Raw genomic sequence first — 14,253 nt, 5'->3', positions numbered from 1 at the left:
TCTTGCATAAGGACAGCCCCAAAACCCAACAAATCTTGCATCAGTTTCCAGAATGAACTGTTTAGAGAAGTCTAGAAGAGCCAAAACTGGTGCCTGAATCAAGGCAGTCTTCAACTGCTAAAAAATTGTCTCAGTAAGTCATGTCCAAACAAAAGGTACACTTTCATGAGAAGATCAGACAGAGGTCTACTAATCAAGCCATAGTGCATAATGAATTTGGAACCCCCTGAGATCTTTCAAACAAGTTGGAGTGGGTTGTTGCTCCATAGCCAATACTTTTGCAGGTTCAGTAGAGACCCTCTACTAAACATGGTATGGCCATATTCTACCTCCTCCTGAGCAAAAGAACATTTAGACAACTTGATATAAAATTTGTGAGCTCTGAGGATATCAAAAACTTGTGTCAGCAACTTGACATGCTAGACAAGGTACTGGAATAGATGAGGATGTCATCCATAAACACAAAAAGCCCTTTTCTCAAGAGAGCAGCAAAGATCAAATTCATAATCCCTTGAAATGTGGCAGGAGCATTGGTTAGACCAAAGGGGCATGACCAATAATTCATAGACGCCATGGTGGGTCTTGAAAGCTGTTTTTGTGAGTATCTGCCACATCAATACGGATCTGATGATAGTCAGCTCTAAAGTCCAACTTGGTAAAGCACTTTGCTCTAGCTAATTCATCAATGAGCTCCTCCACTATAGGTATAGGATGTTTGTTCTTGATAGTTTGATGAGCATTAAGGTGCCTATAATCTACACAAAACCTCCAAGTGCCATCCTTCTTCCTCACCAATATATAGCACAGGTGATGCATAGGGACTAATGCTTGGTTTGATTATGCCATTGCTCAACATCTCAGTCAACTGCCTTTCTATTTAATCTTTCTGCACAAGAGAGTACTTGTAAGGCCTGATGTTGACTGGTAGGCCTCCAGGAAATAACTATATCTAATGATCAAAGGGTCTTGGGGGAGGCATGGAGGTAGGAGTCTAAAACATATCCTCATAGGACTCCAACAAAGACCGCACCTCCCTAGGAATTTGGCCATCAGACAAAACAGCTATCCTGACTTCCTCAGGCAACAAGACATACTGAATTTGGGAAACGGTGGGGATCGAGAACCAGAATGATTCTCAGCACCCCCCCATCGGAAACAGACGAGGATTCAGAATCGTATACGTACCCACAACGTCGAACTATAGTCGGGGTCCTAGGATCCCGCTGCAGGGTGTGTCGTGCCCCTTGAGCCGCTCCCCATCTGTCGCAGGTGGGCACGATGATGTTCCGGGAGCGAGGTTGAGGTCCAACCAGTGCGGTGGAGGCGGCAGAGGTGAAGGCGGACGCAGAAGAGGTCCACGCAGCGGCTCGAACTCGCTTGGTCCTGCTCATGCTTGCATCTCTAGAGTATTGTAACACCTTGTGTTTTGCGTCATATTAAAATTCACTAAAAATTTAAATTTTTAAAACTTTACAACAAATTAAAAACTTGACTATTTATTTTCTGCAAAACGTTTTAAAAATATATTTTCCGAAAACCCTGCATCAAAATTTACCGTAAGCATTTATGTTAGAATGTTGGAATGATGAAATGCTTGATTGTTTTGAATGCTTGTATGTGTTTTTGCCCTAGAATTTATTTGGCACCAAATAATCATCCTTGGCATTTTTCCCTTGACTTTCTCCATCCAAAATAACCTCCTTGACTCTCCTTTGATTTTCCAAGCTCTCCACATTTCAAAACCTCCTTGAAATTCAAATCCAAATCTTTCATTTGTGCAGATAGTTTATTTTGGGAAATAGAAAAAGGTTCTAAATTGGGAAATGGCCACAGGCTCATTTCCCTTCCCTCCCTCCTTTCGGGCTGCGAAGCAGCCCGCCTCTCCTTCCTCCACGGGCCGTCGCCAGCTCGACCCGCGCCCTCGCACCCGCTATGGGCCTGCACGGCCATACGGCCCAACTCGTCGCGCCCGCCTTCTCCCGCTGACGACAAGGGCCCAGCAGTCAGCCGCTCCCCTCTCCCCCTCATTCACCGACACGCGGGACCGCCTTGTCAGCTTCGTCTTCTACCCCGGGACGAACGACGCGAATACCATGTCTTCCCAATCGTCTACCTCCGCCGCCTCGAACTTGCCGTTACCGCCTTGCCCGGCCGAGCGGATAGGGATTGAGAACATCACCGCGGTCCCCACGAACCTTCGCGACGCCTTATCCTCCCCGCCCCACCACGCAGCAGCTCCAGGACAACCGGCTGTAGCCACCGCCATAGCCGAGCTTGGAGTTTTCCGGCCAGGAGAGGATAAGCTCGCATTGCGCGCCATCTCCTTAGAATTTGAACGCGTGCGCGGGAAAGAGGAAGCTTGGCGAGCGCGGAACCAAGGCGCCCGGAGGAAAATATCTCCCCCGACGAACCGCCATTGGCGACCTATAAATAGGACTCCCCCGAGCCCCTCCGCTCCAACCATCAGCGCCATAAGCTTCGCCTAGTCTGGGAACATACCATCCCCTGTTCTCTTCCCTTCTCCCCTCTTCTCCTGAGCCCTGGCGCGACTTCCCCCAAATCGGCGACCATGACCGCCGTGGGAGCCGAGCTCCAGCCTCTCCCTCTCTAGTGCCCCTTCGGGAAATTGGTGAAGAGGGCAAACTCCCTGACTCATCCTCCACCATCTCCACCATCGCTAGCCCTCTCTCCCTCTCCGGGTTGCTCTGCCTCCGTGAGGAGCCGCCGTCGAGCCGCCATCACCAACGCTCGATGCCGGCAAGGCACGGACGAACCCAAACAACCCCGCTAAGCGCTCACTGGTGCACGGTGGCCACACGACGCCTTTCTCCGTTCACTAGAACACCTAGGAGGAGCATCTACTCACCACCGCTGCAGCCTCGATGAGCCACCGCCGCCGCCTCGAGCACCGGAAGTCACCGCCGACTGCTTTAGGCGATGCGGGATGGCCTTGGGAGCATCGTGTTACATCGAGCTTCGGTCGGAGACGCCGCTGGTAATGCCAGCTCCGGCGAGCCCCCGTGCCCTTCCCCTGCATCGCCGCCGAGCCATCGTCGTCGTGTTGCCTGTCTCCCTCTGTCTCTCTGTGCGGTAGGCCCATGACCGAAATGACGTCCACGCCGTCAGATGCGAGGAGTGACCCACATGTCAACGACAGCATACGCCGACACGACGGACCCACCTGTCGGCCACCCCCCGCCACACCTATCTCTTGTTCTCTCTTCCTGCACCCGGTCCATGCGGATAAGATTGAAACGTCGTAAATGGCTAGAGGGGGTGAATAGTTTATAAAAAATTTCCTACAAATACAATAGAGCAAGTGGTTAGTAACCTAAATGGCAAAATGCAATTGTGATCTAGCTCTACAAGGATTGCCAGTCACATATACCAACAATTCTAGTCGCTATGATCACTAAGCACACATATGGCTAAGTCACTACTTTCTAGGCTAGTGAGCTCTTAAAAACTAACTAAAGAGCCTCACTAACCAAACTAACAAGCTCTCAAAACTAACTACACTAAATAGCTTGACTACACAAGTATGAAAGTAAGTACAAGAGAGTGAGTAGGGTGATTATACCGACGTGACAAGAGAGATGATCAATCACAATATGAATGCCAATGAACACCGGGAGAATGCCAATGGAGACAATGAGACACGTGATTTTTCTCCCGAGGTTTACATGCTTACCGGCACGCTAGTCCCCATTGTGTCGACCAACACTTGGTGGTTCGGCGGCTAATTGGCACCATGCCAAGCCCACACTAGGGCATCGTAAGAACCTACCCATAAGTGAGGTAACTCAATGACACGAGCAATCCACTAGAGTTACCTTTTGGCTCTCCGCTGGGGAAGGTACAAGACCCCTCACAATCACCGGGAGATGGCCACGAACAATCATCAACTCGTGCCAATGCTCCTCCGCTGCTCCAAGCCATCTAGACGTCGGCAAACGCCAAGAGTAACAAGAAATCTACAGCCACAACGATCTCCAAGTGCCACTAAATACAATCACTCAAGCAACTGCACTAGGAATCACTCCCAATCTCACTATAACGATGAATCAAAGATGGAGATGAGTGGGAGGTGTTTGCTTAGGCTCACAAGGATGTCAAGTATGTCAAAGTGCCAAGAGAGATGAGCCCAAGCCGACCAAGCTCTACTTATAGAGGGCTCAAACAAATAGAGTCGTTGCCCCCCTGACTGTGCAGATTTCGCACTGACCAGACGCGTCCGGTAGGATGACCGGACCGGACCGCAGAGTTCGATCGCTGCCAAGCGGCCACGTGTCCCTTTCAAACGAGTTAGCCGTTGGCGCCCAATGGCTAGCACAGTCACGCTCTGACACGACTGATCGGACGCGACAGAGAAAAAACGAACAGACACTCGCTGGGCAGCGTCAGGTCGAGTCTAGAGAGATGCCAGAGCCGCTCTAGGCTGACCGGACGCCACCAGCGTCAGGTCACTCGTAGCCGCGCGCGCCACCTCCTCTGACCGGACATGACGCTACGTAGACTCCGGTCACGCCGAAAAACTACACCGAGATGTCCAGGGCTTGACCGGACACGTTGGATCACCACCGACCGAACGCTCCCCAGAGTCCGGTCACCTCTGCCTCAACTGATCACGCCTGGACTGAATACTAGACACGTCTGATACCAATATCGGACGCGTCCGGTCACCTCTACAACACTACCAGAGCTAGGGTCAAGCACGTCCGGTCACCCTATGACCAGCGCTTTCAACTCCTTTCTTGACAGAAGCAGGGGAAGGTAGTAGATGGCGAAGTCGTCATCTGACCCCTCGGCCCTCATGGCAAGGCGGTAGTCCTCGAGCCAATGGTCTAGGTTGGCAGCGCCGCGCCCAGAGTGCAGCGTCGGGGAGTCCTCTGAGCCTAGATGGCAAGGGGCGTGTCTTCTTGTGCCCGGGCCTTGGTTGGCGTCGTAGGTAGGGCAGGAGCCAAGGATCGGGCTCGGGTTTCCCGTCGATCGGGAGCCTGAGGCTCGGGCGAGCCCCAGAACCTTGAGCAAAGGCCGCGGCGTGCTCAGGCTTGGCCGGGTTTGTTGGTCTGAGGGTGCGCCCGAGCGTACCCGATGGGTATAGCCCCCGAGCCCCTGGACGATCCTGGAGGGGTCGACCGGGGGGTCTCTTTGGTCGGGAACCATTGATCCCGAGGCTTAACATACCCATATGTTAGGATGTCGTCACCAACCAACTTGCTCTGATATTTGGACAGCAGATCAAGAAGCTCCCTTTATCCCTTACTCCATACCATCTTCCCGATGTAGTATGCCCCTTTTGTGAAGGCTTTCTCCCCATTCTACAGCTGCCTCAACTTTAGCTTGCCTACCTCAAGAAATTTTGGATTAACACCATGGACATTGCATATAACAGACCTGGGCAGATCTTGGGTGGCACCTGATAATCTGCATTAAGATCAGAATAATTTAGTACATGGCTCAATCAATCAGGGAAGGATGATAACAACTGGGTGTTTAGTTTTCCAAATTCAATAATTTATCTAGGAGGAGAAGGAAAACGAGCAAATGCATTTATATGAGAAAACTACAAGGTACATAGGTGACATATCACTTGAATGTCTCTCTTTTTTTTTACTTAGTATTGTAGCAATATAAGATAACATTGCATGCAAATACTGAACATTGTTATAAGTTCATTAAATAAGCAGAGGAGGAATGCAGGATGAAGTTTGAGAAATCACAGAGGAGGTATTTTGACAGCATCATGATCTATTTTTGGTGGAATATTTGAAAAGAAAGAAATAGAAGAACCTTCCACAAAAAACTCTACAACCAAGACAAGTGGCTTTGCTATGCAAGGAGGACATTCAGCAATATGATTTGGGGTCAAATAGTACCGAAAGTTTTCACTAATCTAGTGCTGATGTTGGTCTTGCTGGTTCTCGAGCTAGGCCGTTTTCTTCATGGTTGTTGTTGTCCTTTATGTAGTTGTGCTTAAAGGTCCCCCAGGGTTAGCCTCGCTTGTGTAAGGAGGTTAGCTGGTACTGTTGTTGATAAGGGCTGTTCCAGGGGTTCTGGTATTGTAAATATTCTGTAACTCTCTTTTGCTTTTTTGCTTTTCTTCGTCTAATAAAATGAATGGCAAACCTTTTGCCACCACTTTCGGAAAAAAAAGCAAGAGGCGATCGTGACTGGCTACCACCATAAAACTCTTCTGGAATGTTTGTTGTACATAAGTATCTAATTGCACTTCTACAGTAAGGTTATCTACTTATAACAAGAAAGTATGCCTATTCCAAGCATATCCCATCATGACTGAAATTAAAAAATTTATATGTCGAAATCCATACTCTTGCTCGTCCTTTGTATTTAGAACTAAAACAAATCATCCTTAACCAAATCTAATACTGATTGCATATGTTCCGGGAGCTAGGTTGAGGTCCAACCAGTGCGGTGGAGGTAGCGGAGGTGAAGGCGGACGTGGTAGAGATCCCCGCAGCGGCTCGAGCACGCTTGGTCCTGCTCGCGCTTGCATCTCCAGAGTATCCAGACGCGCACTCGCTTGCGTGACCTAAGATGTAAGATGAGACATCACCGATGGAGGTCACCGCGGCATTAGCTCTCTGACGCAAATGCTCGAGCGCCTCGTCAGCAGTGGCCTGCCACGCACCAACGCTGCTCAAGGTTTCCAGCGTCTGCTTCATCATTGTCTGGAACCCCTCGAACTGAGTTGCCATCTTCTCCATCGACGTTGAGAGAGCTTCAATGGAGGTCGCCATGTCTTGCTGAAACTTGATTGGTTTAACTAAGTAGAATTGGAGGATTTGGGAAGACAAAACAGAATGGAACAAGAGAAGGGAACAAAACAGAGTTCAGACTTGGATTCAGTTACATTTCTGTTATTCAATGCCATCCACAGCGTGGTCACTGATGTTTATATTCGCGCACCCGCACGGCTCAATACACGGCCACGGCCTCATCCGAACCGGCCCATCACCAGGCATGCAGAGGCCCACTAACCCCACACTACAGCCCTAAGGCTGACTACTTAGCCACCTATTGCCAAACGCGCAACAGTCATAGCCCTTCGCACCTCCTCCTTCTTCTTCCCTGCGCACCTGACACTTTATTACTGTTCTGTGTTGCTCTCATTGGGTTTTAGCACTTGTGTAAGATATATGTAGATGTTTGTTCACCTTGATGTCAAGCAACAGATGCTATGACGACAGTTCAAGCATGATGCATGAAACCTTTGCAGAATTGCACTTCCAATTCCGTGTCAATGCAACTTGGTTGAGCAAATAGCGAGGATATTATATTAGGACTAATTGATGATGTTGTCAGGTCGCTGCGGCTAAGTTTTAGTTTCGTATGTATAAGCAATCAGATCAGATGTAGAAACCTTTCCCTGCTCTAAGTCGTATACTCGTATGATAAATTGCGCGTTCTAGATCATTGTGCCATCTATTCAGTCTTTTCTCATACATGTTTCCAGGAATTGCCAGTGTCAGCTTACCGTGGATTCATACTTTCTTTAGGCCTTGTTTAGATGTTATCGGATTCAACTCAATCCACATGTGTTCATGTGTCCCAACAAACGTGGATTGAGGTGAATCCGACTACATCCGAACAAGAACTTAGGTAGCAGAATAAGCTTAACTTGCTCCAGCCTCTACAGCTGAAATACATACGGATGGCGCACCCTTTTTTCATTGCTGGACTACTGGTCTAAGTTACTCAGGCAGTAAAGTGATTGGGAGCTATATATGTGCCTGCGTGAAGTCATGGCCGCTAACACTCTATCGTGAGCTTCGTTTTCTGCAGGAACACCTACATACAAGAAAAAAAATGTTGCAGGCTTAGAAAAGATTAAAACATCATCAACAGGTTATGTTACCCATAATGCCCACCAATTTAATCGGGCACTGCACCACAAACACAATCTGACGAAGAGATTCTACTCTGATGCTTGCAGCACGGGTCTGCTGATGAGGTTCACTCACAGGGTCGGGGTAGGGCTCATGACAATGTGTCGCAGCGGGTTATCTACCTTGCCGTTGCCGGCTCCGGCATGCTGCACAAACTCCGAAGGAGTAAGCAAGCTTCCATGGCAGATGCATACGATTTTCACCTCTTCTCCTTCCCTGTATTTATACAGGAAGCCTTCAACCCTGTTGCCGTTGGGCAGCCCTTGGTGAACACGCCCGGCATCTCCTTCAAAATCCTCCTTTCCACGTCCCCCATGCTGTTTGCCCTTGCAGCACAGCAGCCCGGCCTAAAATGCTTTGATCTCCCCTGGAACCAAGGGTTGCTGCTGTTCTGGGAGCTGCCAAAGACGAAGGCGGCGGTGGACTTGCAGCCGTCACGCTCCTTATAGCTTCACCGGAGGAGGGAACAGATGATGACGAGCTGGGCTCCTTAGTGACGACTGTTCCTAAAAAAAATCAGGAATGAGTATAATATAGAGCTTAATGATAACAAAAAAAAATCCAATGGGAAGAACCACTAGAATAGAAAGTGTTCAAGCATATACAAACAGCTCACATCTATAATAACTGAACAATATAAGAATACAGCCTCCATCTATAAGAGCTGAACATTATAGAAATTTGAATCTTCCATATTCAGCGAGGCGCTTATGGCATGAAATGTCTAGTGACTATTGAAGAGGACCCAACAGAGATTCTCACACAGCATAGCCTTTGTTTAGCTAATAACCACTAACATCAAATATATGTAAAACATCTCGATGCATCACACATATAGAACTCCATATTAACTTATAAGATCATAGATGTAAATAGCATTGATCTTTGTGCCCAAAGTCCTAATTTAAGGGCAAATATCAATCCAGTTCATTCATGTATTATTACACATGTGGTGCATTAGCAAAATTCATGTTTTTGGAAGCATGGGAAATGGATACTGAGAATGTCTAAACGGTGTACATATAACAAACAAAAGGGGATACCTTTGAAGGCTGAGTTTGGCTTCTTTCCCGTTGCTGACAAACTATCTTGTGATGTAATTGTAGCCTGGTACTTTGGGGGAAGCCCCTTCGCCAGATGCTTGCCACTGCTATGATTTTTGTTATTGCCCACAACAGCTCCGTCACAACTTACTAATTTGTCAGTGTGTGCATTCATCTCTTCTGGAATCTGCCCAGCCACTTCTTTTGAAGTGCTGCAAGTGAGAGAGTTCCTCCTCTCAATCCTTTTCTTCTTAACCTCGAGTCTCTTCAGACTCTGTGCTTCCTTCCGTTTCTTCCATTCTTCATTGCCAGCAGCCTCAATGACAGCAGGGAGTGAGCTAGTCCTCATGAGGGTGCCACTGCCTGCAATATTCAGTAAGTATTTACAGATATTGGGAATTTGTCAAAAGCTGTTGATGTTCATTTCAGGCAACACTGAGATATTCGATTTCTCAACATGTGATTGTTACCTTAAAGCATGTATTCTTTCTGTTTATTTACATTGCCATTAAAATTTTAACGAATGTACATAGTAACTTAATTAAAAACCAATTAGCAAAACTACAATTTTTTTAAAGTACTTCAGACACACATCTGTGCATCTTGCTTCTGCACATAAGTATTCATGGAAATATCAAATACCAAACTTCGAACTGTTAGTGCATCACACAGGTAACTACTAATCTTTTCTCAGAGATATTTGATGAAGAAATACACACCTATAACAGAAAGAATGATTGAATCAACAGAGTTCTCTGCAATAAAATATTATGCCACCTACTTAACACAGTTTTGGAAAATAATTCACAATTACTACCATTTACCAAAACGATCACAATCGGCACTGCTAAGCACGGAATCTAAAAGCCAAATTAACTATCAAGGGTCGCAAAATACTAAATAAAGATAGTATAAACCCCACAAAGAGAAAGCCGCACGCACCTTGCAATCTCTGCCCATCACCTTCCGAAGAGGCAGAGGACGGGCTCCCGCTCACCCGCCGGAGGGCGGGCGGCGCCGGCACCTCCACCGTCGGCGTCAGCACGGCCGCCATGGACGACGTCCGGGGGAGCTTGTCCCCCATCCGATCGATGCCGAACAGGCCGCCTAGAGACAGCCCAAGACTTAGCTCTACCTCCTCTTCCATCTCCTTCCGCAGATGCCCCGGCCTCTGCTCCGGTGGCGGCGCGTCTCCCTTGCCGATGCCGCACAGGAAGTCCCTCGAGAACCCCTCCATCGCGAGCGCAGGCTTGTCTCAGGAAGCCTCAGGCCTCAGCAGCATCCGAGAAGCGCCTGAAAGACGGGCAAGAGCTGAGCGACGCCGCAGGAGCAACCATTCCCGGCCAACAAGAGGCGAGGGGCCGGAGCAGAGAACACGGGATGAGAGGCGACTTACACAGGTTGCACGGAGGAGGGAGCTAGGAGGCCGCCATTGGAGAGGTGCAGCGCTTCTGCTTCTCCTCGCCGCGACCTTGAGCGACTGACTCTCGCGGGGAACAGGACGCAAAGGTTTCTGCTCGTTTTTGGGCTTCTGGGGCATGCGGTTCCGCTGGGGATGGAGAAGACGGGCAAGGCCTGCCTCCGGCACGACGCGCGCGAGTTTATACGGCGGCCGACGCGTGGTGCCAGCTTGTGAGCCACCGCGCAGCCGCGGCGGGAGCCGAGCGGGAGCCGGTGGGCTCGCCAGCCTCGGCTGGGGCTGAGCCGTCGAGTTGTGGACGGGCGCCGTGACCGGTGGATGCCCAACACTCCAACAGGTTGATCCCTCGGTAGATTGTAGGAGATCCGAGGACCTCCTATAGCCATCATGGCATTTTTTTTGGGAAACGCTACTCTAGGAAGCCCTCCTTTGGTCCGAGGAGATCTCTTATCATCTTCTCTATCTTCGACGTGAAATTTTTATCATCATCTTCGTCTCCGGAGAGATCTCTTATCATCGTCTTTATCTCCGGCGGAAATAGTCTTCTCTAGTGAGTTCAAGTATTCAGGATTTGTGTTGATTCTAGATGTTTTTAGGTTTAGAGGTAGAGGTAGGACCAAAGGAGCAGGGAACGATGCTGGCAAGGTATCTGAGACGATAGTTGAGTGAGTAGCGGAACGCCGCTGGCAAGGGTGATAGTGGATGGCCTGTGGAAGGCATGAGGTAAGGTATATGGCGGTAGTCATAGTTGTGGCGGCGGCGGCGGCGGCGGGGTGGTGGTTGGAAGGGGGGGGGCAAACTCACTGCAGCAGAGTAACATGGCGGGGAGGCGATAGGTCCGGCGGGAGCCATCTAAATGGGAGGAGGAAGAAGAAGAAGAAAGGGAGGAGGAAGAAGAGTCATACGTCACACTCGCTGATAGAGATTAATATATCGTACGAGAGATTTAAGAAAAAATAAGACTAGTCGAAGAAGATCTAGCGGCGGAAAAGTCAAAACGCGTCCCGTGAGAGAGGAGACAAACTTTCATGTATATTATAGATTTTATTTTTTAACATAAGATTATTTGAGTGCAAAAGAAGAAACACTTTCATATATTCACTAACTATCGTATCTTTCGTTCATAAGCCATATTTACAATTAGGAAAAAGTCTACTTCACCCCCCCCACCTTTCATACTTGGTCTACTTCACCCCCCAGCTATGAAACCGTCTGTTTTACCCCCTGAACTTTCCAAAACGTCTATTTTACCCCTGGACGGTTTTTAGCGGCGGTTTTGCTACAGTAACAGCGGGTTTGCTACAGTGGCGGTGGGTTTGCTACAGTTCCGTCAGTTTTGAATTTCCTTTTTTTTATTTATTTTTGGTGAATTTTTTAAAAATCATAGTAAATCATAGAAAAATCAAAAAATGAAAAATCTAATTTTATTGGACTCCACATGAGTAGATCTACACAATGAATATATAATACAGTATGCTTTAGTACAATTTTTTTTATAACTTTAGATTAATTGGAAAATCCAATTTTGTCTGTAATTAATTGGAATAATTCATAGCTGCAGCTTCTATGGTCCAATTGTAGTGAAATTTTTATGCTACGCTAATTATTGTATGCTTGAACTATAGTAAAAATTTCGTACTCATTGGACTATGTATAACTTAGTTATAGATAAATTCTAATTAATTACAGACAAAATTGGATTTTCCAATTAATCTAAAGCTACAAAAAAAATTTGTACTAAAGCATACTGTATTATATATTCATTGTGTAGATCTACTCATGTGGAGTCCAATAAAATTAGATTTTTTATTTTATGATTTTTCTATGATTTACTATGATTTTTCAAAAATTCACCGAAAATAAACAAAAAAAGGAAATTCAAAACTGTCGACACTGTAGCAAACCCATCGTCACTGTAGCAAACAGCCGCTGAAAAATCGCCCAGGGGGTAAAATAGACGGTTTTGGAAAGTTCAGGGGGTAAAACAGACGGTTTCATAGTTGGGGGTGAAGTAGACTTTTTCCTTTACAATTATGATGTCCTATTAATTTATTGACGACTTAAATATAACTTAAGGCTTCTTTTATGTATTTGGAAACTTTTAACCAATTATTACATGTTATATGCTTGCTAAAAAATAAAAATTACTTTAGTTAAATGTTTCATATTTCCTCTAATTACATATATGAGTTTTGCTAAAAATAAAACTCTGTTGTATTAAATTATTGACTGGTGATATCTATAAAAATATATAATAATTAACTAAAAGACTTATATATTATGAAAGTATTAGATATAGTGATGCTGCCAACTTTGGTGTTGTAAATCTATATAAAATTTTATATATTGGTGGTCATAGTTCAAATAAATTGTCTTAGACAAACCTAAATGAACTTATATCATGACCTGAGGAAATATACACTAGTAGGACTTCACTTATAGCAAAGAAGGCCCAAGAAAATAGGGCTTATTTATTTGCCCAAAGTGGTAGCATTTTACCTTCACGTCTTTTCCTTCGAACACTCCCAAAGATAAGAAACGAAGGGTGTAACAAAAAGGTATCAGTTAGGTTAGGCTTGATCATAGACAACATAACTCGACCTATTTAGTATGCCGCAATCGCCTCGAGCTCCAACATTATACCCAAATATGAAAGATCCTAGAAATACCATAAAATTGAATATTAAGTGGATTCTGACTTCCTCTTATCTATTTCTTGCCGTTTTTAAACCTCTCGTCTCTGACACTTTATCAAATCTAGTTTATGCTTAGGGCTTTGAATGGGTGAGAGCTTCTAATGTTCTCCGGTGATAAAGAAAACCACTGTGTGGCGGTCACAGAAAGAAAATAACAAACTTCAAATTTTATTATGGCAATGACTTTAATACGGGCATGCCGACGATAAACGCACCGCACGCTACACACTAACCACAACTTCTTCCCCATCTCGCCCACCTGTGCCCTCTCTCCTCGCCCCCCTATCTCTCTCCCCGAAGAAATCCTCCCTAACTCCAGCGAGCAAGCGGATCCAGCGGTGGCATGGACTCTCCTCTCCCCATCTCCCTCTCCCCTCGGCGACCTCCTCCCCAACTCCGATGAGCGGATCCGGCGGCGGCATGGAGGATTCAGTCAGATTTTGCCGCGGCCATGGCGGATCCAGCGAGGTAGGGTTCCTCCTCCTCCTCCTCCTTAGGATTCCGACGAGCTCTCCCTCTCATCTTCCCAAACACCGGTGGCCTTAGAAGGAAAGCGGTTTGGGGGAGGAAGGCCGGCTAGGTAGTGGGATGCCGGCAGGCGGTTTAGGAGCCCTGGCGGCGGTGGAGGCGACCAGGCAAGGTCGGGGCGGGGTGCCAGGGCCATGGTGGCAGCGGCGGTGGAGGGAGGAAGGGGAAGGGGAAGAAAGTGGCGCTATGAGCAAGCTAGGGTTTCGCCGAAGTTTCGCGGTCGCAGTCATGGCCCGGCTGCGAGCTCCGGTGAAACCCTAGATTGCCGCAGCTACAGATGGCCATAAGGCCCGTGGTCCATCGACACGGCCCACGCCCCCGCTGTTTTGGCCTGGCCCAGGCACGGCCCGGCACGATGACTATCGGGCTCGTGCTGCCCCGCCCGACTCTAGGGCCGTGCCTGTGCCTCTACCTTGGCCCGATGTGCTGGCCAGGCTCGGCTCGATCAGCCACCTTTATTTATTTACTTCCCATATATATAAATATATGAAAACCCTAATTTACTCCTCACGATCCTCGCCGCCGCACATCTGTTCGGCTATTCTGCTATGCGGAGTCAGTCGCACACCTTCCTCTTCCCCTGCGCTATACTCTGATTTCTCTGCTCCCCTCCACCGCGCATCCCGTAGCCGCACGCGCTTTCCCTCTTGCGGTCG

General features: G+C 47.5%; 1 pseudogene; it reads right to left on the bottom strand.

Annotated features, from left to right (window-relative positions):
- Positions 1-7,771: 7,771 nt before the first annotated feature.
- On the bottom strand, positions 7,772-10,486 carry LOC136523091 (ninja-family protein 4-like; annotated as a pseudogene).
- Positions 10,487-14,253: the final 3,767 nt, after the last annotated feature.

Source organism: Miscanthus floridulus, chromosome 18 (genome assembly GCF_019320115.1).
Source record: "Miscanthus floridulus cultivar M001 chromosome 18, ASM1932011v1, whole genome shotgun sequence".
In the NCBI taxonomy this organism is placed as follows: Eukaryota; Viridiplantae; Streptophyta; class Magnoliopsida; order Poales; family Poaceae; genus Miscanthus; species Miscanthus floridulus.
This window is presented reverse-complemented; position numbering and strand designations above follow the sequence as displayed.